Raw genomic sequence first — 27500 nt, 5'->3', positions numbered from 1 at the left:
TTTTTTTTGTACAATCAAACACTCAAAACAATTATCAGTCTGTTCATCATCTTTTTAACAAATAAAATAATTCTTTTGATATAGATTGTATAATGACCTATGAAATATATATATATATATATATATATATATTTATTAGAAAAAATCAAATTAAATTTAAGCAAAGAAATATGTAAAATCTCTCTGTTGTCATTCCTTGTCGGTCCGTCCCTGTCTTACAGCAAGGATGGTGAAGAAGAGTGTGAGGAGTAGGAGGAAAAAGAAGAGGAGAAGGAGGAGGAGGAGAAGGAGGAGGAAGAGGAGGAGGAGGAGAAGGAGGAGGAAGAGGAGGGGAGGGGAGGAAGAGGAGAGGATGGTGGATGAGGAAAGAAGAGGACGAGAAAAAAAGGCAGAACTGGCAAAAGGGGCAAAACCGCTCTCTCCCTTTTTCCCCACCATTTCTTCTTCTTCCAGTTTGTTCATCTCTCTCTCTCTCTCTCTCTCTCTCTCTCTCTCATTCTCCCTTTTTCTTTCTGAACTCCTCCTCTCTTTCTTCCTCTTCTCCCTCACCTCCTCATCACAAGACTCAGGGCGTAGTAATGGTACAGTATGGTAAGACGTAGTACGATGCAACGTGTGTGCATCGACTTTCGACGCGAACGTGCACGTGTGGCTACTCCAAAGCGTCGTTTCTTCTCTAAAGAGAAGAAGGAGGAGGAGGTGGAGGTGGTGGAGGTGGAGAATGGCGTAGTATTGAAGAAAGCAAGCTGATAACCACTCGATGTCAAGGTCCTCTTGATGCAACACTCTCCCTTTATACTTCTTATTTTCTTCATCCAATTCGTGACAAAAACTTCTTCGACTTCTTTTTCTTCTTCTTCTTCTTCTTCTTCTTCTTCTTCTTCTTTTTCTTCTTCTTCTTCTTCTTCTTCTTCTTCTTCCTGTTGCCTGTTGTTCATAACGAAAAAAAAAGAGAACGTTATTAAAAATAATATTCATCGATTATCATACAAAAGAAATCATTTCAGATATACATGTATTATAAAAATGTATAATACTGCACATATATATACATATATATATATATATATATATATATATATATATATATATATTTCTTTTTTTCAAAGTAAATAATAAAAAAAAAAATAAGGAAGAAAAAAAAACAGAAAGCATTGAAACGAAAAACATTATTGAAAGTAACGTTCGACAAATATTGATGGCAGATAAATCATTCAAAAAGAAAAAAACAAAACAAAAAAAAGAACAAGAAAAGAAACAACAAAACTATAATCTTGTATCACACATCAGCTGACTAGGTAAGTACTTCCCTAGAAAAAAAAAAGTGATCATCATAAATTCTTCAATGAATCTTTAACAGATATAGAAGTGAAAGAGGGAGAGAGAGAGGGAGAGAGAGAGAGAGAGAAAGTGAGAAGAAAAGTGTATAAGCTAAGATCGTAAGTTTACAAATCATCCCGGATCTCTTCTTGCTTCACCTACTCTTGCTTACTGTTTAGCTACAAGGGACAGAAAGAGATAGACAGATGGACAGAGTGAAAAAGAAAGAGAGAAAGAGAGAAAGAGAGAGAGAGAGAGAGAGAGAAGACAAAAAGGAAGAGAAGAGAAAGAGTAGGGAGAGATGCGGAACCGGAGAGAAAGTGAACCGGAGAAGAAGAAATAGAGAGTAAAGAAAAGGGAGAGTAAGAGCAGCAGCAGCAGCAGCAGCAGCAGCAGCACAACCGGTGTGTGTTGTTGACCACTGCCTGGTAAGATTCAGAAAATGAAGAGCAGAACGAGATCTCCAGGAAAATGGAAGCAAAACAGGAAGAAACTGAAGGAAGAGTAAGAGGATGAGGTGGAAGTGGAAGAGAACGTGGAGATGGAGGAATAGTAGTAGGAGTAGGAGGAGTAGGCCATCGAATAGAGATACACACCAACGGTGAATATAAACATAGTGAACAACGACTTTACCTTCGGGCTTCTTCTCTCTAACATCAGAGAAAGGGGTTATATCTTCGATCCTTCCTTGTATTTCAATCGATATATGTACGATAATATCCTTTATTCAGTAACTTTATTACATCCTTCTTTTATATATCCTTTTTTGTTTACTCTTGCTTACCACTTTTATGTAGCTCAAGATTTTAAGAAATCAGATACTCCAATATGTAATTTCTTTAACAACGTACAATAACGCGCGAATTCTAGTTTGTTTGTTTGTTTGTTAACTTGTTTATTTGTTTATTTGTAGGTAATACCAAAGGCGATTTCCTTATCCTTATTATTATTATCATTATTATTATTTTTATTATCACTGTTGTTATCATTATCATCATCATCATCATCATCATCATTATTATTATTATTCTCGAAGAAAATAGATGTAATTTAAGTGTCTCGCTGAAATAAATAGTTAATCATCAGAGATATATATTTTGTTATTTCACTCCTGTTTAAGAGAGACGATCGTTCTTAAGATTACAGATACTTCTCGTCCCATTAATGTTATCGTAACATTAATCAAAATCTGATTACTCATTTTTATCTCAATTAATTCATTAATTATCTCATCGGTCGTCGTCATTTTTCATCGCTATCACGTACGATATCTGAAAAAAAAAAAAAAAAAAAAAAAAAATTAACGATAAAAGGAAAAAAAAGGAAGAACAAGAAAAGAAATAATTCAATTATTTACATTGAAAATCTTTTCTAAACGAAAGAAAATAAAAAAAAAAGAAGAAAAAAAAGAAAAAAAAAAAGAAAATAAAAAAGGAAAAAAATGTATCACCTCGTAGGAAGCAGATTGAAGGAAGGCACGAAGAGGAGTATCTCGGTAGGCAAGAAAGAAATACAGGGAGCTTGAGTTCGTAAAGCCCATCCTCCCTCTTTTCTTAAGGGAAGAGAAGAGTAAGAGAAGAGAAGAGTAGAGAGAGAGAGAGAGAGAGAGAGAGAGAGAGAAGGGACGAGGAGGGAGGGTGAAGGGTGACCGGTGCTAATACGAAAAATGGTAATCGACGTCAACGTCGGAGATCGGAACTGTTGATTTAAATTGCCTAATTGTAAGTTCCCTTCTCTTGGGTGGGAGGGGAGATGACTGGGGGGGGTTGGCTTGGGTTGGGTTTAGTTGGGTTGGGTTGGGTTGAGTTGGGGTGATGTGGGGTGGGATGGAGTGGGGGAGGTAGAAAGTTCTTGGTTGAAGAGATCGGTAGTCCTGCTGTTGGCTGGCTTCGTGCCGGTAGCCGTTGCACGTAATAGCGTTCGAAACGGCGAGAAAGGGGAGGAGGATGAGGAGAAGAAAGAGAAGAAAAGAGACAAAGAAGAGGGGGAGGAGGATGAGGAGGATGAGGAGAAGGAGGAGGCGGAGGAGGAGAAGTTGAAGGAGGAAGAGGATGAGTTACGTTGAAGAATAAAAAGAATAAGAATAAGAATAAGAATAATAATAAGAAGAAGAAGAATAAGGAAAAGAGAGAAAGGAGAAGAAAGTGAGAGAAAGAGAGAGAGAGAGAGAGAGAGAGAAAGAGAGAGAGAGAGAGAGGAAAGGACAAGCTTGCCTGTTAAAAGAGGACAGGTTTGCAGAAGCCTCCAGGAGGTGTACCAAGGAGGAGGATATCAGAAGAGGAGAGATTAAAATCGTCGAATCTTGCGATGCCCTCCTCTCTTTCCTGAGCAACCCCCCACTGATCCTGAAATCATTCTTTCCTTCCTCCATCTCTCTTTTCCTTCTTCTCCTTTTTCTTCCTCTTTTTCTTTTTCTTGTTCTCTCACATTGACAGTAAAACTCCTTTTATAAAGAGAGTGAGGAAGAGAGAGAGAGAGTGTGTACATGGATATAATGTGAACTTGTGTACGTTAGGTTGTAATTAACTCGACTCTCTCTCTCTCTCGCGTCTCTTTCTCGCGTCTCTCTCTTTTGACTTGCTACGTACCTACGTTACAACGGATGGAAATGATGATTTGTTATCGCGTCTTCGTCGTCTTTCTTACTTTTTATAATCCTTCGCTTTGGTCGACGAACGATGGCCTGGAAAGAAAGAAAGAATGGTCTTTGATGAAAATCGTTGATCATAATGCTCTTTATAAATATTATTATTATTATTATTTTTTTTTTTTTTTTTTTTAATCGTATATTAAAAAAAATAATTTAATATATAATAATTGTTCATTAAAATGATTTAATACATATTTGCGTATTCTGTTAAATGAGTATAAAAGAAAGGAAAAAAAAAAAAGAAAAAAGAAAAGAAAAAAAGAAATAAAAGAAAAACGAACGAATCGTGGATGTATAAAAAAAAATTTATGAACGAAACATTCTTTTCAAGATTATTAAGAGAAACATCGTCAATGGCCGAAAACATTGGACTAAATTTAAGCAACCAATTGTAGAAAGAAATCAAACTCAAATAACGTCCCATAAAACCGGTACTTTCGATTTACCATGAAATAACGTTGATAATAAGGGGAAAAAAAAAAACAAGGAAAAAGAAAAAAAAATAAAGATTTACCATATACATCTCGTATTAAGGATACGGACAGGTTAAAGTATCTCAATATATAGTAGCCAGAGACCTTTAGCCAGGTCTCAAGATCGTTTCTTCTTGCATCCTATGTATGTAAATTTCAATGGGATCTCAACAGTAGTTACAATGTATGTATGTAAAAGTTGTATCATCTGTATACTTCGGAAAGTAGAAGAAGAAGAAGAAGAAGAAGAAGAAGAAGAAGATGAAGAAGAAGAAGAAGAAGAGAAAAGGGCGTTAGGGTTAAAAATCCTCTCGTATGGAGTCTTGATTTGACGTAATCGCCTTTACTTTGAGTTGAGTAGCCAACATATACTACCCAACCAAGACACGCCTTGTAGTATACTTCTCTGCGAGATACATCTCTTCCCTGTCTTCTTATCCCACTACTTTTATCCTTTTATTATCTCCTCCTTATTCCTCACCTTGTTATCTCTCTCTCTTTTTCTCTCTCTCTCTCTCTCTCTCTTTCTCTTTCTCTCTCGCTGCTTCTTGATTTTTATTTTTGTTCATCTCTTTTGATCGTTGATGTTTCTCCTTAAAGTTATCTATACGTTCTATTAATGTTTATCATCCTTTGGCTATTCAGTAAGACCTTAAAACAAAATAATTTCAAAGAGTTATTATACTATAATATTGATATTGATTTTTTTTTTTTTTTTTTTTTTTTTTTTTTTTTTTTTTAGAATATACAGGGCATTATCATTCTATGTAAATGTGATTTGTTGTTACTCTTCTTTTTTCTTTTTTTTTCTTCTTCTTTTTTTTTTTATTTTATAACAAAATTTATATCTTTCATAACAGACACCCTTTATATTATAGGACACTTATCACGTTATTTTGAAGACATTTGCTTACCTATCCTTTTCTTTTCTTTTCTTCCTTTTAATTTTTTCTCTCTCCCTTCTCATTCATCTCTTTTTCTTAACAGATGAGATAGAGAGAGAGAGAGAGAGAGAGAGAGAGAGAGAGAGAGAGAGAGAGAGAGAGAGAGAGAGAGAGAGAGAGACTACGTTTGTTTGGTATTACTTTTAAATGGGGATCGATGGAATTCATTCGATTCCTCATCGATTGGATCAATTTTTTTTTATCTTTTTTTTCTTTTTGGTCTTTTCTTTCCGAACCATTCACGTTTACATTCTCTCGTATTTTTTTTCTCTTTCTTTCTTTCTTTCTTTTTTTTTTTTCCTTTCGTTTCAAAGATATTCCACGTAGAAGCCAAAAAGGCCCTCACTCTTCCTCCACATTCTAGATCTGTGACCTTGCTCGAAAAGAATTCGGATGTGTTGCGTAACTACGTCTTCGATTTAACATTCCAACGACGGGAGAATCGGAAACGCGTTCGTTGAGATGCGTTTTTCTTTTTTCTTTTTCTTTTCTAGAGGCAAAAACAAAAAAAATAACATTAACAAACAGAATTACATAATAATACTATATATATATATATATATATATAATATTTATTTAAAAATTTATCTGATAAATTTAATTGTTATTTTAAAGAAAAAGACAAAAAAGAAAAAAAAAAAACAAAAAGAAAACAAAAATAAAAATGAAACATACTTTACAACGAAAGAATATTCAATTCGGCTGATCTTGAAAGGATTACGTTTTGTCCCTAAACGTTTAGAGTGGACATTTTATTGCATGAACGAATACTTGAAGGGTAGAAAAAAAGAAAGAAAGAAAGAGAGAGAAAGAGAGAAAGAGAGAGAGAGAGAGAGAGAACGAGGAGATCCTTGGCGTTTCATATTCGTGATTTACACGTCGTAAAGGGTACGAAGCAAGACTCGTGAGCGCGTTAATACGCATGCTTTCGAGAATGCTTGCGGCCACTTTTCTCGCGTATGCGCGTCGGTTATGTCGTAGGCGAGTTCTGTATACCAGAACTGTGTGACGTCACTAATGCAGCCTTTTACAAGGAGGTCGGAAAGGTCATGTAGTCATATGACCAGAGAGAAAGAAAGAAATATAGTGTTAAAGAAGCTTTTGGGAATGTCATGCAATTCTTTCTTCACTCCTTATATATATATATATATATGTATATATACATATATAAAGAGTGTCTTAATAATTACTATCATTTCAAATACACATGATTACGTATTGATATTTATATACTGATATGACAAAAAAAAAATATATATATATATATATAAATATTTTAAATACATTGAACAAGTATAATGCAACGGAGAAGATGTTTAAAAAAATAAATGAATCTGTGTTTAAATAATTATTGATATATAAAATGGTTTCTTTCTATTTTGAGATTAATAAATAATTAATGATTCACCCTATATAAATATATATATATATATATATATATATATATATATATACACATACATACCTATATAAATATATAATACATATGTCGACAGATATATGCGAATAATAAAACGTTCACAATCTCGAGTTTTGCTTCTTGAAAAAGCTAAATTATGTGAGTACATAAATACAGGATTAAATATAATTTTCTGAAGAGATGTGAACACTATAACGAAAGGAGTCACTTTTTGAGAGACTCCAGTCTATCTCATTCTCTCTCTCTCTCTCTTTATCTAAATAAATTTACTTTTTTGTTTTCAATTTTGTCATCCGATTGTTTCGTCATCTCCCGCCTCTCTCTCTCTCTCTCTCTCTCTCTCTCTTTCTCTTTTTTTCTTTCTTTTTGAAGAATTACGGAGGAGTCTCGTTTAAAAATTTCTCGAGCATGAGGCCGTGGCGATTCAATTAACTGCGGGTTAATAATGGTCACGGCGAGAGAAGGAATCCTGACGTCTCTTGGAGATGAGGAGGACGCTCTCGAGAAATAAAGGATCCGAAAGAGGATCCAAAGAAGAATAAGAATAAGAATAAGTATAAGAAGAAGACGAAGAAGAAGAAGAAGAAGAAGAGGGATTCTCTCCCTCGCACAAACCGCTCGAACCATGTACGAGAGATTTATTGGCGTACGGATTTGCATTTTAAATATGCGAAGTGGTGTGCTGGATGTTAAGCTGCCTGAAAAGAATATTCACCCTCTTCGACCTCGTCGCCATTATCCTCCCCCTTTCTCACTCTCACCCTTTTATCTCTTCTTCCTATTTATTTCTTTTCTTTTTTCCCTTCTTTTTTTTTTCTTTTCCTTTTATTTTTCTCTTTTCTCTGTTAAGGGTTCATGGGTTGTTCTGGTGCAACATCGCGACGACTTGAGATCGCAACGATTAATGATCTTAATTATACCTTCATAATAATATATTATTTTCTCTCTCTCTCTCTCTCTCTCTTTTCTTTCTTCCTCTCTCTCTCTCTTCTTTTTTATCTCAAAGAGCTGTATTCATATTGATTATATTAAAAAATTGTTTTGTTTTAATATTGTATCGTATTATTGATTATATATCTTTTTCATCATGTAATTAATGAATAATGTAATACCTCTTGTTCTTCGCATATAATGTGATAACTACGATATTATTTGAGTTTTGTTAAGCTGCCCCAGTCATTCTGAACGTGAGTTATCATTTGAAAATGTGCGTTCGTGTGTTTAATAAATCTGTTTGAGCTATGAATTAACCGTTGCGTAATCAATCTGTTTCCACCTGTACATACAAGCACAGAAAAATATATATATATATATATATGCATTTATATAATCTCAATTATTATAATGTTCATTTCGTTCTATCGCTTACAACATTTATCCGTATTATTATGTTTAATATGTGTTACATAATTATATAAGTGTATATTCGTATATTAATCTTCTTTCTTTCCATTTATATTCCCATTAAAATTAATAAGTTAATAAATAACTTAAGTGATTTATCCTGTTGTTTGAAGATTTAAAATGTGATTGGTGTAACAAAAATATCTTCTACTTCTTTTTCTTTTTTTTCTACCCCCTTTTTCTTGTCATTATTATTATTATTATTATTATTATTATTTTTTTTTTTCTCCCATTGAATTTGGACGAATCCAGTATTATAACGTTGATCTTGGTAGCAAAAGCAGTAGCGAGAAATGGCAGAGACGAGAAGGTAGGTATATTTTTCAACTTGGCGGACGTCACTGATAAATTTACGCCAAAGTATTTTGAAGGGTTATTCCAAGCGCGCGCGCAATAGCGGCACTGAAACCGGACGGCTGCCGGTCTTGTTCCATTAACGCCGTTTGGCAACGGATCAGAAATCATGAAGAAAATAATCCTTCCTGACGATCTTCTCTCTATTTCTTTCTTTCTTTTTTTTTTTCTTGTTTTTCTTTTTTTTTTTTTTTCTTTGACTTCATGCATTACATACATTCGAAATCAAACGGACCTAAAAATAAATATTAAGTTTTAATATATCCAAACGTTTAACAAAATTATGATTGAAAACAAGTGTCTCTAAAAAAAAAAAAAAAAAAAAAGAAAGAAAAAAAAAAGAAAAAAGAAAAAAGAGAAAAGAAAAAAAAGAACATATATTACGACTTAATCAAATTGGAAAATTATCTGAAAATAAATGCAACACTTTTATATAAAATATTTGATCAAAAGTGCAATGACGTCTCCAAAAAAAAAAAAAAAAAAAAAAAAGATTACAACTGATAAAATAATCAAACTGATTTAAAAAAATAATTGCAAATTAAATGACAAAAGTATTAAACGAAAGGTAAAGTTTTTCTTTCAACGAGATCCAATAAATCCGATCAATTTAAATAAAGCCATAAACAAAATCAAGAAAGATTATCTATTGACAGTCTATAGATCTCAACCATTCATCAATCCATCTATCCATCCATCCATCCATCCCATCCATCCATCGATCTATCCATCGATTCCCATCCATATATACATATATCCATATATTTTCATTCGACGGCCATTCCAAGCGACCTTAAATCCGTCTCGAAAGGATGGCAACGAAATCACGCGGATTGGTCGCCGGACGTTTTGTCGTCGGACCGTGACAGCGGCTTAAGATGGGAATCGAGAAACGGGGACGGAACAAAGACTTCGAGTAACGAGTGGGACAGAGAGAGAGAGAGAGAGAGAGAAAGAAAGAAAGAGAGAGAGAGAGAGAGAGAGAGAGAGAGAGAGAGAGACAACCTCGTACAAACGTAAAAGAGAAAGATAAAGAAGGAGACAGACTCAGTGGAAGAAGAAGAAAAAAGAGAAGAAAAAAGAAGAAGCAGAAGAAGAAGTAGAAGAAGTAGAAGAAGAAGTAGAAGTAGAAGTAGAAGAAGAAGAAGGGAGACTGAAATCGTCGGACGCAAGAGCTGACAAAATAAAGGAGGCGAAAGAAGACGAAAGAAAACAAGCGAGCCAACAGACCAGAGAGAAGAAAGAAGAGAAAAGAGAAGAGAAGAAAGAAGAGAAAAGAGAAGAGAAGAAAAGAGAGAGAGAGAGAGAGAGATAGAGAGAGAAGGTGGAGTGCGAACGCGAGAGTTAGCTTTAATATTCCTACGGCGTGGCTCTGCACCTTCTTCTTCGACTTCTTCTTCTTCTTCGTCCATCGCCATCACGTTCCTTTCCCTCCCCTTTTCTCCTCCTTCTCCACCACCTCTTACTCCTACTCCTCCTTCTACCGACTTCTTCATTCTCGCCAGTTCTCTCTCGACGTCTTCTTCTTCTTCTTCTTCTTCTTAATCTTCTTCTACTTCTTCTTTTACTTCTTTTTTCTTTTTTCTTTTTCTTCATATGTCCACCCTCTCTCTCTCTCTCTCTCTCTTTCTTTTTCTCTCTTTCTATTTCTTTCTTTCTTTCTTTTCATCATCATCATATTCTCCTTCTTCTCTTTCTTCTTCTCTTTGTCCTTCTTTTTTCTGCACTCTAGTCGAAAGCCGTATGATGAGGTGAAGGAAGAGAGAGAAAAAGAGACAGAAAGAGACAGAGAGAGAGAGAAAGAGAGAGAGAGAGAGAGAGAGAGAGAGAGAGAGAGAGAGAGAAAGAAAGAACACATTGGTTGCTGGCTCTGACTGCTGTCTGGTGGTAATATTGGACCAAAAGAGAAGAGGAAGCTTTCAACATGGAACGAGAAAATCAATTTAGTCCACACGCTATCACCGTCGATTGATTCCGCCACGCGTGAGTCGAATAAGTCGATTATTGTATGTGGATCCACTTGGTTGTTGTCATATAAATCAATGCCAAACGTTGTTGTCTTCTTCTTCTTCTTCTTCTTCTTCTTCTTCTTCTTCTTCCTCTTCGTCTTCTTCTTCTTCTTCTTCTCCTTCTTATTCCTCTTTTTCTTCTATTTCTTTCTCCTTCCCTCTCTTTCTCTCTCTTTCTCTCTCTTTGATTTTTCCCTGTAAAAATTATCAATTGATTATTTAAAGATTCGTCGTAGTTTTTTTTTTTTTAATTATTGTTTTTTCTTTTTGGAGGACTGGGTTATGGCACCCGGTAAGAGAGGCGAGGGAGTGGAGAAGGGGGGGGGGGCGTGGTAATTCTAAAAAAATATTTAGGATAATTTTTGGCTAGAAATGTTTTCTGTTTCTTTTTTTTTTTCAAATTTAAATCAAATCTATATCAATTTATTCCTTTGTTCGACTTAAAATCGACGTTCGATTTATTATGTTTATCAATCTATTCGATCAATAGTTAGAATAATTCAATACTCAAATTTGTATTCGTGTTATTTAATTTTCACGAATTGACATTATAAATTTCTTTTCAAGGATAATCGAAAAAAATTCCAAATGTATTCGTAGAGCGACACGTTTATAATATAGATTCAATCGAATATCAAATGAAACATGTATATACCTTCATTCAGAACGTATATAAAATAAAATATTCGTTAAACCTAAGGATTCCAAATAAACATATTAAAAAAAAAAAAGAAAAAGAAAAAGAAAAAAGAAAAAAAATGAATATGATTAATTACAACAAAAATTTGCTCCTTACTAATTAGAGCGTATATTTCTAAAGGAAGAGGAAAAAAACAAAACAAAACGAAAAAAAAAAAAAAAAAAAAAAAAGAACTAAAACAAAGCAAAAATATGAAAAAAAAAAAAAACAAATCTATATATATATATATATACGTATGTATGTACATATATATATATATATATATATATATATATATATATATATATAATATGGAATGAAATAGAAATGTTAATCGGAAATGGTTATAAGCTAGTAGATTAGATCGATTTTAATTGCGAGAATGAGAGACGTAATCGGATTCCCTTAGCAACAGTGTCGTCGACGAAGGTAAAGCTAGAAGTCGGTGCCCCGGCTTGTGTACTCGCGGTGTCGGATAACGAGACGACGCCGCGATAGCAACGATCTCTGGGTGAATCTAGCCACGCTCCAAGCCTCCGGCTTGGCCGAGCAACAACCATGGGGGCATCGACTTTTTCGTGTCACGCGACACGCCGAGTTTCCTCTTCCTCGCCTAATTATAAATTCGTTTCTTCTCTTTACTTAAAATCACTAATCTCACACGCTATATCACATTAAATATTACATAATAAACGAATATATAACTGATACATATATATATATATATATATATATATATATGTGTGTGTGTGTGTGTGTATATACAATTATGACATTTGTACACAAAATTAATCGTCGAAACTTTCGATTTTTTTATCATCTTCTCTGTTTTTTTTTTTTTCAATTGATAAAAACTGATCACTTTTTAATACATAGAAAAAAAAAATGTATTTTTATACACATACGAATATATATATATATATATATATATATATATATGTGTGTGTGTGTTTATTAAATTCTACGAGAGATTAGAAAAATATAGAAATTAATCGTCAACAAATTTCAAACATGTAAATAAATAAGAAATGACGTATGGACGATAACGTAGAAAACTGCCTCGTCGAGTTCCCTAAAGGAAAATTACATAGAAAGAGAGAGTTTATCGTCGTTTCTCGACGATAATGGCAACGACGGACTTTAGTGGCAACACAACTACCTTGCTGTTACTTTCTGAATTAAGTTAGCGGTTGAATCGACATGGCAATTCGTTCCTATCGCTAGCCTCGATCGACGTTGTTTTCGCCCAAATGATAAATGCGCTGCGCTATTAAAATGGCCTTGGCTGCAGAAGTAGCGTCCGTACAAAGAGGAGGAGGAGGAGGAGGAGGAGGAGGAGGACGAAGAAGAAGAAGAAGAAGATAAAGAAGAAGAAGAAGAAGAAGGAGAAGAAGAAGAAGAGAAGGGAAAGGACGAGAGGTCTCTTCTCTCTGTCTTTCTCTCTCTCTCTCTCTCTCTCTCTCTCTCTCTCTCTCTCTCTCTCTCTTTCGATCGTGACTAAAAATGGCGATGCAGGTCGAGCCTCTTGCCGAGGGCGGATCGAGATCGAAGCCCGCGGTAAGATCGGCCGCAGCTGCGTCAGCGTTTTCACGGTCGTCCGGATCGTCCGTCGATGATGCAGCAACGGCCAAAGATGCAATTTCGACGATTTTAACAAAAGCAATTCAATTGCACTCTAACGTCACAGATTTCTAAACGTTTCCTCATAGTTTACAGTAAAACGATACGTTGTTTTTCTTTCTTTCTTTCTTTTTGTTTTCTAATTGTTTTTTTTTTTTTTTTTCATCATTATCATCAGTATCATTATTCCTTGGAGATTTGATTTAATTGATCGTGGCGATAATTTTTTTCTCTCTTTTTTTTTTTTTTTTTTTTTTTTCTTTCTATACTTTATAATAAATTCATAAATAAATAATCATTTGCACAAATAAATAATCACTGCGAGTTACGTTTAATGTCGTTGAGTTTCAGTGAAAATTGCGACTGCGATATTTTACACGAAAATGTGGATTCTTTTTATCACCGTTTCTTTTTCTTCCTCTTTTCCTTTTTATTATTATTTTCTTTTTTCTTTTTCTTTTTCTTTTTTTTTTTTTTTTTTTTCTTTCGTTTTTGTTTCACACTTGATCCAATCGACAATCGAAAAATATTTTTTCTCTTAACGTTTAACACGTAAAATAAATCAATGACGCGTCATTAAGAATATTGACGATCATTGAAAAATTATTGCGACATTATTTATTGTTCATCGTTTCGATGCATAATTGATTATTTGTCATTTCTCATTTATTTCCATAAGGGAAAATAAAAAAGGTAGTCGTGATAGATTCGAAGTAGAAAACTTAATTGCAGTCGCAATTTTCAATGAAATTTATCTCCCGCTGGCATTCAATTAAACTTCAATTGAAGTCAATCAATTTAATTTCCCTTGGAATTGATGTTAAACGTTGAAATTGAAACGCTTAGAATCTGTTTCTACGGTTCTCCCTCTCTCTCTCTCTCTCTTTCTCTCTTTCATTGTTTCTCTCTTTCTTTTTGTTGACATTGACAAAAGTTGTAAAGAATATTCATTTGTAATTTCATGGGTTTATAAAAGAGACAGTTGATAAAAAGAAAGACAGAGAGTGAACAAGAGAAAGAGAGAGAGAGAGAGAGAGAAAGAGAGAAAGAATGATGGCATGTATTTCAATGAAAACAACGCTATCCACTAGTAACCACCACAAACACCATCAATACCATCACAACCATATCACGTAGTCTTCCTTTCCTCAGAAGATTTAAAGCGATCCTCGTTAATCACAGCCAAGCTTCTTCTCGATAAACTTCACGATTATCGTGATTGCCGGTGCAAGCAAGTCCGAGCACCAACCTAACCGAAGAGAGAGAGAGAGAGAGAGAGAGAGAGAGAGAAAGAGAGAGAAGCTGTTGGGGCCCCAGGCTGATGTACGTGCGTTTAATGCATACGCTAAGAAAGTAAGCGCAAGAGAGGAGTTAGCCCGAATCAGTATGTACTCTCCACAGGTGCAACGAGTTCTGATGCATTATCAAGTCGTCCTCTTCGAAATTTTCGTAACCCTCACTCTATCCTTTTTCTTCTTCTTCTTCTTCTTCTTCTTCTTTTTAGTTCTTTAGTTCTTTAGATCTCTCTTTTTTTTTTTCTCTTCTCTCTCTGTTTCTCTGTCAGTCTTCCAAAATTTTACCATCAATCCATTTATTTAATCTGCAAAAAATAAAGAAAAATATCAATGTTAATGATCTTAATTATAATGATTAATTATAAATACACGATTGGAACAAGTTCATACTATGAACTGAAATGTTCATATGAATTCATTATAAGAACAATTATGTCGTGAGATTGAAGTGTTACGTTTATATGATTTTTGTATGATGATCGATAATTTTTGTATATAATAGATGATCTAACGATGATCGTAATTCTCATTCGAAGATCGTAATTCACAATCAGAGTCGTGACCATGAACGAAAGACTTATAATTGCGCTAATAAACCGGAAAGTTCTTCTCTCACACCGTTATAAAAGAAAAGGAGAGAGATAGAGATAGAGAGAAAAAGAAATAGAGAGAGAAAGAGACAGATTCCTTTATTACGATATATGGTTTTCCATGATTCATGACTACCATACAAGATTATGCTCATAACTCTTTTCTACCTCTTCTCCTTTTGTCTTTTCTTCTTACCATTGATCTTATTTATGTATGAATAGTATATACCTATGTACGTTCAAGATTTGTTTGCAAATTTTAATTATAACATAATAATGAAATTAATTGGTATCATAACATTTAAAAAGTCTCATTGGAATGAGACTAAGCTATTGAAATTATTAAACATTAATGTGCCTTTTAATTATAACTCAAAAATTGCATATATAAATATATTGACACGATTAAATTAATTTGTAAAGGTAAACATTATTATCGATTAATTTGACGAATATAATAAACATTAAAAATCTTCTATAATATTTGTTTTATAATTTTTTTCGATATCATATTCTATAATTGTCAAATATTTTCAATTTTTTTTTTTTTTTTTAATAATGTAAAAAATTTTTCAAGTTCTCCAAATTAATTTCAATAATTTTCTCAATGTTTGTTATTGAAAAAACATACGTTTATTTGAATATTGGAATATCTTGTATGATAAAAATTTCAATTAATATTTTACCTAACCGATAACAAAATCCATAATGAAAAAATAAGATGAAAAGGAAGATAAAAGAAATAAGAAAATAAATGTGTCAATTGGGCGTTAAAAATTGTCAAGCCCGTTGTCGACTTGAAAGAGACCGTGTCCCTTTCTCTTCGAGATGGCGAAGAACCATTTACAGGTAATAAAGAGCAAAGTACAGGACACATGTTGAGCACGAGATTGCACCTATATATATATATATATATATATATATATATATATAGATATATATAGATATATATATGTACTACCATTCTTTTTCCTCTCTTTTTCTTAATCGCACGAATATTCGTTCGCAAAGCTCGGTTCCACAATTTCTTCTGCGAGTTCCAGTACTTTGTACTGGAGCATTTTCTCTTTTTGGATTTATATTTTTTCTCAGAAAGAAAGAGAGAGAGAGAGAGAGAGAGAGAGAGAGAGATGTTCCACGCTACTTTAACCAACGTTTCCACGCGACGCTGAGGCAATTTCTCCAGCAAAGTCATTGCCAAGCAATTACAGTTTCTTATTCCTCACCTCATGTCTCTCTTTCTCTAGGCCATCTTTTCTTTGATATCGTCTTATCCCTTTCTATCTTCTATCTTTCTCTCTTCCCTTCTCTTTTTCACTCTTCTCTTTTCACACGATATATTTCCTCTCTCTCTCTCTCTCTCTCTCTCTCTTTTTGTGTCCTTAAAAGGATTAGATAGATGATGAAAGCCTTGAAAAACCACTTCTTCCTTTTTTTCTTTTTCTTTTTCTATTTTTTGCTTCTTCTTTTCTTTTTTTCTTTTTTTTCTTTTTTTTTCTCCTTTCTTCTGATAGTTCATTACCTGTACATAAGATTGGTCATTTGCATTATTAAGTGTGAACTTGTTAAATATTAGCATTATTTTTTTCATAACTATTATTCATCATTCTCTCTCTCTCTCTCTCTCTCTCTCTCTCTCTCTCTCTCTCAAAAAGAAAAGAAGAAAAAAAAAAAAGAAGAAATAAAGAAATGTTCGTTTGTAATCTAACAAGAGATATTTTCTTCATAAGACATAATTAATTATATAGTTCTTAATTTTGTAATTAAATTGGCCAAATTAAAAAGTTCTATTGAATTGAACTATGAACTTTACCTGTCTCGTCGAAATTAATTCATATCGGACAAATGTAATTTGTAATAATTAACAAGAATTTTGATATATCATAGAATCAAATATTTCAAGGCTAGAATTAAGCTAAATTTATCTGTTAAATAGACAAAATGGTACTCTTTCGAAAATTAATTCCTATTGTTGAAAAAAAAAAAGAAAAAAAAAAAAAAAAAAAGAGAAAAAAGAAAAAATTCTTAACAAGCAACTTTAATAAATTAACAGTATCACATAGTTAACTTTGATCCTACTACGATCGTGCTTAACGTAGTTCTATTAAATTAAACGATGAGCCACATGCTTCTTCAAAATAATATTCCAAGAAGGCGTTTATAAACCTCTAAGATCATTTTCATGGAATTCCAAGGAAAAAGGAATCCTTTGTTTCGCCGTTTAAGGGTTTAAGATCCATTAGAAGATGCATGTTTCGTGCTAGCAACATCGTAGTTCAAGAAGACGAAGAATGATGAAGAAGTAGAAGTAGAGGGGAGTTACCCGAAGAGATGCAGGTCATTTTTCGGTCATTGACCTTAACTGAGGATAGCAGGCCTCAGAACTCAGAAGGAAAGTTTTTCATCGAGGTACCGTCACACAAACTGCCTTAGATGATGGCGACGACGACAACGACTGATAATGTTTTGTCCATGCCGAAATGTCTTTCTTTCTTTCTTTCTTTTTTTTTCACTTAGCCAGGAAGAAAGCACAAATGACCAAATCCCAAAGAAATATATTAAACTAACTGATCAACTCTCCTTGACTAACTTGAATTGAACTTCTTTCCTGAAATTTGTAAAAAAAAAAAAAAAAAAAGAAGAAGAAAAAAAAACAAAGAAAATATTTAAAAAGAAAACAAAAAAGAACTATCATGAGATCATTATACTTTGACGGGGGTCAAAAGTTACCGGATATTTTTTTTTTTTTCTTTTTCTTTTCTTTTTGTTTTCTTCAAGCTCATTCCATCTTCTTTTACGTGATATTTTAGGCTAATTTTTGTTTTCTTTTCTTTTTTCTTTTCTTCTATCTTCAATCTGTCTTGTATCATAAAACCATAGAAGTCTAGAAATTTGGCGTGCGATCTGAAAAAAAGAAAATAAAATAAATATGTCAAAAAGGGAAGAAATTGTAATTAATTCATTAAAATTAATTCTTTAAAAAATGTTAAGATTCTAATACGCTTTCGTATTAAATGAATTTTTTCTTCAATTAATTATAAATATCGTTCTATCATTTCTTCTTGAATAATTCGACGAAATAATTCAACTAAAACGTAATATATAATAATATAGTAGTAATGATATATTTCTATTACTTTGAATTTGATAAATATAATTTAAAATCGTTTGTTAAGAGGAAGAAATAGATATTCAGGAAAATATTCTTGGCGGTGGTCTATAACGATATATAATGTTGAACTATAGAACGAGGACATAACTTTTCCCAACTCAACTGAACTCTACATAGAATTACGGACTCGGACATAGAGAAACCATGATGGAAATTCTTTAAGAGGTTTCCTTGTTGCTATGTGAGAGACTAGGTTGCTTTGCTCGATCCGGTTTCTAAATTCCCATGGTGGAATCATATGACAGTAGCTATAACAGTTTCATCTGGAATATATAGTTATAATAATTTAAAGATTATTCTTCATTAACATTTTATATATATATATATATATAATAATTATTATTATTATTAATATAATAAATATAGAAAGTAATAAATAACATATACATATATTATTAAAATTGTTAATAGCAAATGATAATATATTATTAATGCAATAATTTACTATATAAATAATATATATAAATATATATATATAAAGAGAGAGAGAGAGAGAGAGAAAGAGAGAGAAATACGTTTACCTTAAAAGTAACATTCACCATAAAACAATCATAACCAAGTAAAAACGAACAACTGACTTTTTTTCATCTACAGTCATAACTCTGTAAAAGATTTTGCCTCGCTCCGGGGTGGAACCTTTACGATCAATCATTTTCGTAAGTCGAAAGACAAAAAAAAAAAAAAAAAAAAAAAGAAAAAAAAGAGAGGAGGAAGAAGGAGAAAGAGAAGAAAAAGAAGACCGAAAGCAAAAAGAAAAATCAAAAAAGAAGAAGAATAATAAGAAGAAGAAGAAAAAAAGAAGTCGAAGCGATATAAAGAAAGAGAGCAAGTGTAACAGAGAGCAAGTAGAGAAAAGAACGATCCGGTGACTAGCGAGGCGAATCGAAAGAAGACACAAAGAGATAAAGAGAGAGAGAGAGAGATAAAGAAAGAAAAAGAGAGAAAGAGGGGCCTTGGACCGAAATTACTTCGTGGAATGCAATCTCCTAACCTCGCGCAACTCTCGGAAGAAGAAACTACAATTGACCAATGAGCATGCCCTGACATGAAGAAGAAACACCAGCAGCAACATTCGCGCAAGAAGAAGAAGAACAGTCTTGAGATTTCAACGTGTACCTATAGCTTTAAACTGGCCAATCTCTCTCTCTCTCTCTCTCTCTCTCTCTCTCTCTCTCTTTCTCACCCAAACACACACACACACACACACAATTTTATTCTATCTATCTTTTTCTCTCTGACGTTAATAAAGGCCAACTTGGAGTACGTAAAACCGACGAGGAAAAGTACTTACTCCATTCGTTTTCTTTCTCATGCCCTTACTATCCTTTTGTCTTTATTTTTATTACTACAGATTTCTGAACCATCAATATCCTTCTTTCTGTCTTCTTTTCTTTTCTTTTCTTTTCTTTTTCCCTTCATTTTCAAGAAGGCCTCTTTGTCCAGATGTATTGTTGTACCTGCCGATAATAATAATTTCGTTTGGCGTTCTCTCATCGTGAGAAAGCTATCTTCTTCTCTTTGCCCTCAAACTTTTCTCTTTTTATTTCTTTTCCTTTTTTTTTTTTTTCTTTGTTATATTTCTCTCCTCTCGCAATCTTTCCAGGCTTTTTTTGATCCTTCATATTGTACAATTCCTTTTCGTTATATATTTAAATGATCACTCACTACTTTTCTTTATATTTTTCAAGAGAACATTGTTCTTTGCTTTTTTACATCCATCGTTTCATTTCATTTCTTATAATTTTTTTCTTTTTCTTTTTTTTCCTTTTTTTTTTTTTTGGAGTCATAAAAACACTCGTTCATATTATGACATTACCTTAATATTATGCAATTTGTTAGTACTCGTACGACTTTTGCCATGAATCGTTTTAATTACAAAATATTTCCTTTCGTCGTTCTTCTTTTCTCCCTGTCTCTGTCTCTGTCCTTTCTCAAAGATACTGCTACTGATATAACCAAGAGCGTGTCTCAGAGCCCCACATTTAAATCAACAAAAATCCAGGCGTGATATAGACGGTGAAAGTCGTCCGCGTATCTTCACCAAGCCGGTCGTTTACTATTTTGTATGACACTTATACACTTGCATATATATATATATATAATATATACATACAATATCTTCGTATATAATATATATAATTATATATCAAGTTTTAAAAAAGAACCAATTATATAAAAAGTTTTAAAATGAACCAACAGGATAACAATTTATGTCAATCTTTGTTGGCCAAAGGAATTATATAAAAAGATAAAAAATGATGATAATAATAATAATAATATTAATAAAAAATAAAAGTTCTCTGACGAGTATACGAATTGACGTTAGCAAGACTATAGTAATCATCAGTTATGCATATTAAAACAGGAACATGAGAACTTTCTTTCCCTCTCTCAATCTCTCTTTTTCTCTTTTAATAAAAACGAACGATCAATTAGAGAACAAAATAATTATTTCTATATAATAACGAAAACATGTATTATGAACTTTTTAAGATATTATAAGCACAGTGTAATGGTATTAACCATAATAATGGTTATAGTCGAGCGTATTATCGAATGCATCGAGGGCATATGAAATTCTTTAGATAACCCCGCCCTCTCTCTAGTTAGCACCGCCCACAACAAAGTTAGATCCGCCCATCGTCAAAGTTAACCACGCCCACACTAAAGTTAGCCATGTTCCCTGTCTAATTAACACCGCCACCACCGAAGTTAGGCTCCCTTTAAAGTTAACGTGTGCTTTCTCTGATTAGACCCACCCCCTACAAAGTTAGCCCTGCCTCATTCAAAATTATCCACGCCCCCCTATAAAGTTAGTCCTGCCTTCTAAAAAGATAAATTTCCATTCGGAAAAATTCCAAGTAACCGTTTTATTCTTTTATATTCTCGTTGCCGTGGGCGTATGTTTTTTGATACTGAAGAACAAGTTTGAAAAACTTCGTGAATTTTATTCCTCATGTGCGTGTCTCCTTATCGATACAAATACTATCATTATTTCTCTCAATCGAAGAGCTTAATTAATGTCAAATGATAAAACAACAGTTGGCCAATTCATAATAAGACTGTGTAACTCTGTCTCTCTCTTTTTCATCTTAATATTTCGTAGTGAATAATATCAGTGAAATTAGCGATAAAAGAGACGAAGCGAATATTCAAATTTACCATCATTACGGTTTCTTCCCTGGTATTATTTACGTCCCAATATTCCTTCTCTATTTTTTTATCTCTGTCTATCTCTATCTCGTTCACTCACTCTCATTCGCGATTAGATTTTGGCGGGAAGTAATCTATACAACGAAATAGAGTAGTCAACCTCTTGTGCTAAGTCGATAAGCAAGAATGTGATAATGACTACCCACACACGTATGAAATTAAGTCTTATCGCTTTGATTAAATATACGTATATGTACGAGTATATACAATAAATATCCAAGTCATGCCTATGATATTTGCAGAGATTCTTCTTCTTGGTGTATGTGCACGTATCTATCTTCAATATATATATATATATATATTCCTTATGGGGATACAGCTTCCTTTCCTCAACGTTTAGTAAACGTTTCTTGAAATATAATAGACCAATAAATGCTTTCAATAATTTATTCAGGACTGGTCGAGAATACCTATAAAAAATAATGGTACAAAAATTGAGTATATGGTATCTAGACTTTAAGCACAGAAAATTGAAAAGGGTATCAATTGTTAGATCTAATATCTCCGTACACATACACTCAGGCATGAGTTATAAAAATATACAATGAATTCCGTATGTAAAAATTAAAAGCACAAAATAAAACGGGATAAAATTAAAATAGAAAAGATTCCTCCTTCTACAAAAAAAAAATTTCATACTTGCAAACACTAGTATATTTGTGAACGGCCAGACAATATGTTCAATATGTTAAGTAAATAAAAATGATGAACGAAAAAGACAAAAGAACAAAAAAAAAACATAAAATAAAATAAAATAAAAAGAAATATGAAAATGTATGTATATGTGTACCCAGTTGTGTTATCGTAGATTGTTAATTGAATTAAAGAATCATTAGCTCCAAAGTCGTTCGTTAAGGGCAGTTAAAAGAGCCGCAGTAATGGCGAACTCTATCAGATTTTATTTAATTCCCTCGATGGGAGAGTAATATATATATATATATATGTACATGTGAGTGTGTATATATATTTATACATATATATGTAAACACATATTTGTCCATATATATATACAAGGATCTCTTCCATTTATCGCTATCTCTTTCCCATTCTTTCTCTTCAATAGATATATATACACATATATGCACACAAGCACGTACATACATACATATACATACATATATATATATATATATACATATATATTGCCGAGGAGGTCTCTGCTCTAACGATGTGTGTACCAACGAGGTCGATGACCATCTCGTAAACAGATCGCTTACGCTCAAGGACGCCTGCGTAGTACGCAGTGTGGCTTCTCTTCTTCTTGCATACGCATAATATCGTTTTGCGCTAACGATCGGATCCTAAGAGAAAATCTTTTGAGTTACCATACATGGTACCGCACGTTTAGGAATTTAGAAAAAGTGTTAATCCTTGCTTTCTTTTATTTTTTTCTCTTCTTCTCCTTCTCTTTTTTAGATAAAAAAAAAAAAAGAAAAAAGAAAAAAAAAGAAAGAAAGAGAAAAAAAGATACACGCGTATATATCGAAGGAAAATTTATTCTACGGGATGTAATCGTTAATTACGAGCCATTACTTTTATAAAAATAAATAAATAAATAAAGGGGAAAAAGAACGCATATAATATCCAATGTGCGATTAGGAAAGAAAATTCGATATCCAAAACGAATCAAAATGAAGAGGAAGAAAAAAGAAAGAGAGAGAGAGAGAGAAAAGAAAGAAAGCAAAAGAATCCATGAGAACGTATCATTTGGAATAATTCGTCTAAACAAAACCTTTGGGAAAGAAGGACGAGGCGTTGGTTCGATCAAGGTGCTTCCCCACATCCCCCTCCCCTTTCTCCTCTTAATTCCCTTCCATCATTTGGCCCTTGGCAATCTCTTTCTGCATACGAGAGAGAAAGAAAGAGAAAGAAAGAAAGAAAGAAATCGATCGACAGTTTTTCCCCGGAGGCTTGCCTCCGTACCACCTTTTGGTCCACCATGATGCGGATCACGTAGTCATCCTCCTCTACCGTATCCCCTCTGGTACCTCTAGTCCCATCTGCCCTTCCCCTTTTTCCGTCTCTCAACTCCTCTCTCTCTCTCTCTCTTTCTCTCTCTCTCTGCCCTTTCCCATTCGCCCTGGATCGCACTCCTTTTATTGGCCTCTTATCTTCGGCCGATGGTGAATCATCAGAGCCCGAATACAACTTTGCCTTGGGCCGAAGTGAAGCAAAACTTGAAGAAGAAGAAGAAGAAGAAGAAGAAGAAGAAGAAGAAGAAGAAGATGATGATGAAGATGAAGAGGAAGGAGGAGGAGGAGGAGGAGGAGGAGGAGGAGGAGGAGGAGGAGGAGGAGGAGGAGGAGAAACAAGAAGAGAAGGAAGAGAAAGAGAAGAGTGATCCCTGTTTGCGTGTTGTGTTATTGCCAAGAGGTTTGTGTTCGTGAAATGGCCCAAGAAGAAAGAAAGAGAAAGAGAGAAAGAGAGAGATACAAGAGAAGAGAAAGGAAAAGAGAGACAGACGGATAGATAGAAAGAGAAAGAGAAGAGAACAGAAGAGAACAGAAGAGAACAGAACAGAAGAAGAAGAAGAAGAAGAAGAGGAAGAAGAAGAAGAAGAAGAGACCACGAAGAAGTGGGAAGGGGAAGTAAGAGAAGGAGGGGGAGGGAAACGAAAGAGAGAGAAAGAGAAAGAAGTATGGACATGGTGTTGACCGGGCTTTGAACCCTGGTCCCTCTGGAGTACTACGGAGTAGTACGGAGCTCAGGCCGGATTGGCCAATCCGGTCCTCTTCTTCGGTACATCGTGCCACTATCAACCCTACGTTTCTCTTCGTTTCCCTTTCCCCTTCCTGTCTTTCTTATATCCTTCCTCAACCCTTCTTCTTCTTACTCTTCAAACTCTTACTCCCTCTCTTTGCTATCTTCAAAGAAAAAGAAGAAGAGGAAGAAAAGGAAAAAAGAAAAAAAAAAGAAGGAGCTACTGAACCAATATCTTCATATTTGATACATATATATATATATACAATTATATAAGAGACAGAGAGAGAGAGAGAGAGAGAGAGAAAGAGAGAGACGAGTGTTTAAGTTTAATATAGAAAAATATGGATGAGTTTAAAATATGGGCCAACTGGATGTATATAACAGATTGTCAAGTTGTTTCCGTTATCCAAGAAAACTCCAGTCTACCCCCTGCGATGTATACTAATACTGAACAGGTGATACCTATTTCTACTTCTACTTCTACTACAACTATTGACGTTGTTGATACTGTTACAAAAAACTTATACATCTCTCTTTCTCTTTCTCTCTCTCTCTCTATATATATATATGTGTAAGTGTGCGTATTGGTATATCTCCAGTAGAGAGAGAGAGAGAGAGAGAGAGAGAGAGAGATATGGTAGGAGAAACTTCAGGACGCGTCAGTTCGTCCATGCCATTTTGTAGCAGAGACGAGAACGGCTTCTGGTGTTGAACTTCCTTGAAGAAGAGTTGGAGGAACGGCCTACTACCAACTCTTTCTCTCTCTCTCTCTCTCTCTCTCTCTCTCTCTCTCTCTCTCTCTCTCTCTTTCTTTCTCTCTCTGTCTCTCTCTCTATCTTTTCGCATCTATCTATCTGTCTATCTATCTCTTTCTTTCTTTCTTAGCCTTACATTGCCTCGTTGGATTTCGCGATGCAGAATCTTCTCTCTTCTACTTGTTGACTCTCTCTCTCTCTCTCTCTCTCTCTCTCTCTCTCTCTCTATCTCTTCGATGGTGGGGACAAGACAGAGACAGAGACAGAGACAGAAGAGAGTAAGAGCTGAGCAGGGTAAAGAAGGAAGGAAAGGACCGTTGCACTGACCGGGCTTTGAACCCGCTATGTGGTAAACAACAGGTACGTTGCACCCGTGCCGCAATTTGTAAGACTCGACCCGACGAAGGAAGATCTTCTCTCCACCGGGAAGTCGTCGCTCCGAAAATACTTGACGAAAGACCTTCTAACGGCAGAGTATCCCCCCCCTCTCTCTCTCTCTCTCTTTCTCTCTCCTCATCCCCTCTCATCCTACTCTATCCTACCCCTTCTCTATTCAAGCTTTCCCTCTACTTTCTTCTTGTACCTGTTCGACAAACCGCTAACTGGAAACTCGATTTTTAATTGTCGTTAACAGGACTCCGTTCAATGTGTTTTGTTACTATCAAAGAAATTTCAATTCCACGAAATGGCTACTTTCTTTAAAAGGTATTTAATGAACCCTTTAATCATATCTACCTTCAGGCAAAAAAAAAATTTGAACCGCATATAATGCGGCATTTTCGTTTATTCCTTTTTCTTCTTTCTTTTTTTTCTTTTTCTTCTTCTTCTTCTTCCTCTTCTTTCGATGAACTCTCTTACATGAATCTTCTCAAGTTGTCCCTGAAAATTGACTTTTTCTTTTTTTTCCATAGACTTTTTTGTTCGATCATATCTGACAAATATATAATTCTCTTGTTTAAATAATTTCAATAATATTATGTGTCATCGACAAATTGATACTATTTCGCGGAACTATGATCAAAATGAAATTCGTTTGTTATCTGATCGATTTGATACTTTTGTCTTCTCTTTTTTCTTTTCTTTTTTTTTTTTTTTCTTTTTTTGTCTTTGTTTTCTCCTTTTTATTCAATAAGATAACAGCGACGGATCACTCATCGCGTTTCCTTTTTCATACTTTTTAAAAAGCTTTTGTTATTAAGAGATATACACGATTTGAATTTGTTCACCAGGAAGTGGGCTATCGGTTTGAAATGGGGCCAAACGGTATCTGGTCTTGGAACGGACGTCATCAACTTCCGGTCTCGCTTAGACGAAGCGCCGCGTGCCTCCTCTTTCGCTACCACTCTTTCGTGAACGATCGTGACTCGACGTTTCGTTTACGAGAGATGGCGTAATGCGTTCGTGTAATGAACACTTTACGATGAACATTTTACAAAAGAGAGAGAGAGAGAGAGAAAGAAAAGGAAGAGAGAGAGAGAGAGAGAGAGAGAGAGAAAGAAAGATAAAGAAAAATAAAACAACAAAAGTCTTCTCCCAAGAAATTGCCCATGAGCGATCAATCCTTTTTTTCACTTTTGCCAAGAAATCTCGTCATTTCCTATTAGACATTTTTCTCTCCTTCCTTCTTTCTTTATTTTTTTCTTCTTTCTCTCTCTCTCTCTCTCTCTCTCTCTCTCTCTCTCTCTCTCTCTCTCTCTCTCTCTTTTCTTTCGTTCTTTTTCAATTAACCACGATCAATATGGACAAAAATCTTTTTTCGGGGGGTTTTTTAAAAATCTAACAAGATGTCACCTTTAGGTTTTTCTATGCCCAATCGAAAAATACTTTGCTATTCGGGTGTTCTCCATTACCGACATTTTAAATTCGTTACTGCGCGAACATTTGGCGCCACCGTCGTCGAATATTACCAATAGGAGCTTGGCCTGGCGCGTCAAAAATTTTTTGCGTCCTTTTTTGTTTTTGTTTCCTTTTCTTTTCTTTTTTTTTTTCTTCTTCTTCTTTTTCCTTTGCAAAACTTCTTTCACTCATACCTCTCTTCCCTTTTTTAGTCCTTTGAATTGTCATTAAAAAAGAAAAAAAAAAACAAAAAAGAAGAAAAAAAATGGGAAATATACTTTAAATATAATTTATAAAAACGATAAGATTCTTTAGAAAAAAAAGGACAATAACGTTTCAATGATTGATTATCTATATAGATTTTGATTTATAGGTAGATTAGAGAAGATTCGAATCGTTCTTTTTTCCTTTTTTTTCTTTTTCTTTTTCTTCAAAAAGGAAAAAAGAAAAGACGATACTACGGAAATACATATTATCCTTTTTCTCATACTTTACAAATAAAAATCGTGAAACGGGCTTCGATTATTATTATTATTATTATTACTATTACTATTACTATTATTATTATTATTATTATTATTATTATTATTATTATTATTACGTTTCTCTTTCATTCATTTTCTTTTCTTTCTTCCTTTCTTTTCCCCCCCTTTTTTTTTTCTCTTCTGATACAATACACACGCAATATTTTCGTTCGAACGTGTCCCAAACCAATAATAGTAGTAATAATATAGCTGAAAAAAAGAGAACATTGAGAGTAATACAGAGAGACTGCTCATTTCGTTTCCATTCTCTACTTCGTGGAGGAAGCGGTAAAAATGCATGTTGCAATTCGAATGTATATATATATATATATATATATGCATACATCTGTAGGTACTTACTTACGTACATAAGTTTAAGAAACGTTTGTGTCCACTTCCAAACCAGTTCATGCTTCGACTGCTCTCACGGTGTACCGATTCACTCCCGGAATCGAGGTCATTTCCGGCTTACTATACTTCGCTTGGAACGGAGATTGAAGTGCAAAAGAGAAGGAGGAAGAAGAGAAGGAGGAGGAGGA

The 27500-nt window shown here is 33.9% G+C and overlaps 2 long non-coding RNA genes across 7 annotated transcripts in view; both read right to left on the bottom strand.

The window, feature by feature from the left end:
• Positions 1-10005, bottom strand: part of LOC124431423 — an 11486-nt gene extending 1481 nt beyond the window's left edge. Inside the window, exons 1-7 of one of the 4 annotated variants that reach the window (XR_006943999.1) lie at positions 9944-10005; positions 7920-8800; positions 6853-7815; positions 5358-5877; positions 4485-5094; positions 3909-4003; positions 1954-2591 (exon numbers count right to left, since the gene is read on the bottom strand). This is a non-coding gene — a long non-coding RNA (uncharacterized LOC124431423). Of the gene's footprint in view, positions 1-1953; positions 2592-3908; positions 4004-4484; positions 5095-5357; positions 5878-6852; positions 8801-9943 lie in introns of all 4 variants that reach the window. The other 3 variants (XR_006944000.1, XR_006943998.1, XR_006944001.1) reach the window with 3 other exon arrangements.
• Positions 10006-13377: 3372 nt separating this feature from the next.
• Positions 13378-27500, bottom strand: part of LOC124431425 — a 14199-nt gene continuing 76 nt past the window's right edge. Inside the window, exons 1-5 of one of the 3 annotated variants that reach the window (XR_006944004.1) lie at positions 27330-27500; positions 18019-18193; positions 17489-17662; positions 17082-17366; positions 13378-14473 (exon numbers count right to left, since the gene is read on the bottom strand). The exon at positions 27330-27500 is cut by the window's right edge and continues 76 nt beyond it. This is a non-coding gene — a long non-coding RNA (uncharacterized LOC124431425). Of the gene's footprint in view, positions 14474-17081; positions 17367-17488; positions 17663-18018; positions 18194-18451; positions 18547-19221; positions 19976-27329 lie in introns of those variants that run through there. The other 2 variants (XR_006944003.1, XR_006944005.1) reach the window with 2 other exon arrangements.

Source organism: Vespa crabro, chromosome 21, assembly GCF_910589235.1.
Source record: "Vespa crabro chromosome 21, iyVesCrab1.2, whole genome shotgun sequence".
NCBI lineage: Eukaryota > Metazoa > Arthropoda > Insecta > Hymenoptera > Vespidae > Vespa > Vespa crabro.
Note: the sequence above shows the minus strand (reverse complement) of the source record. Positions and strands in the feature narration are given on the sequence as shown.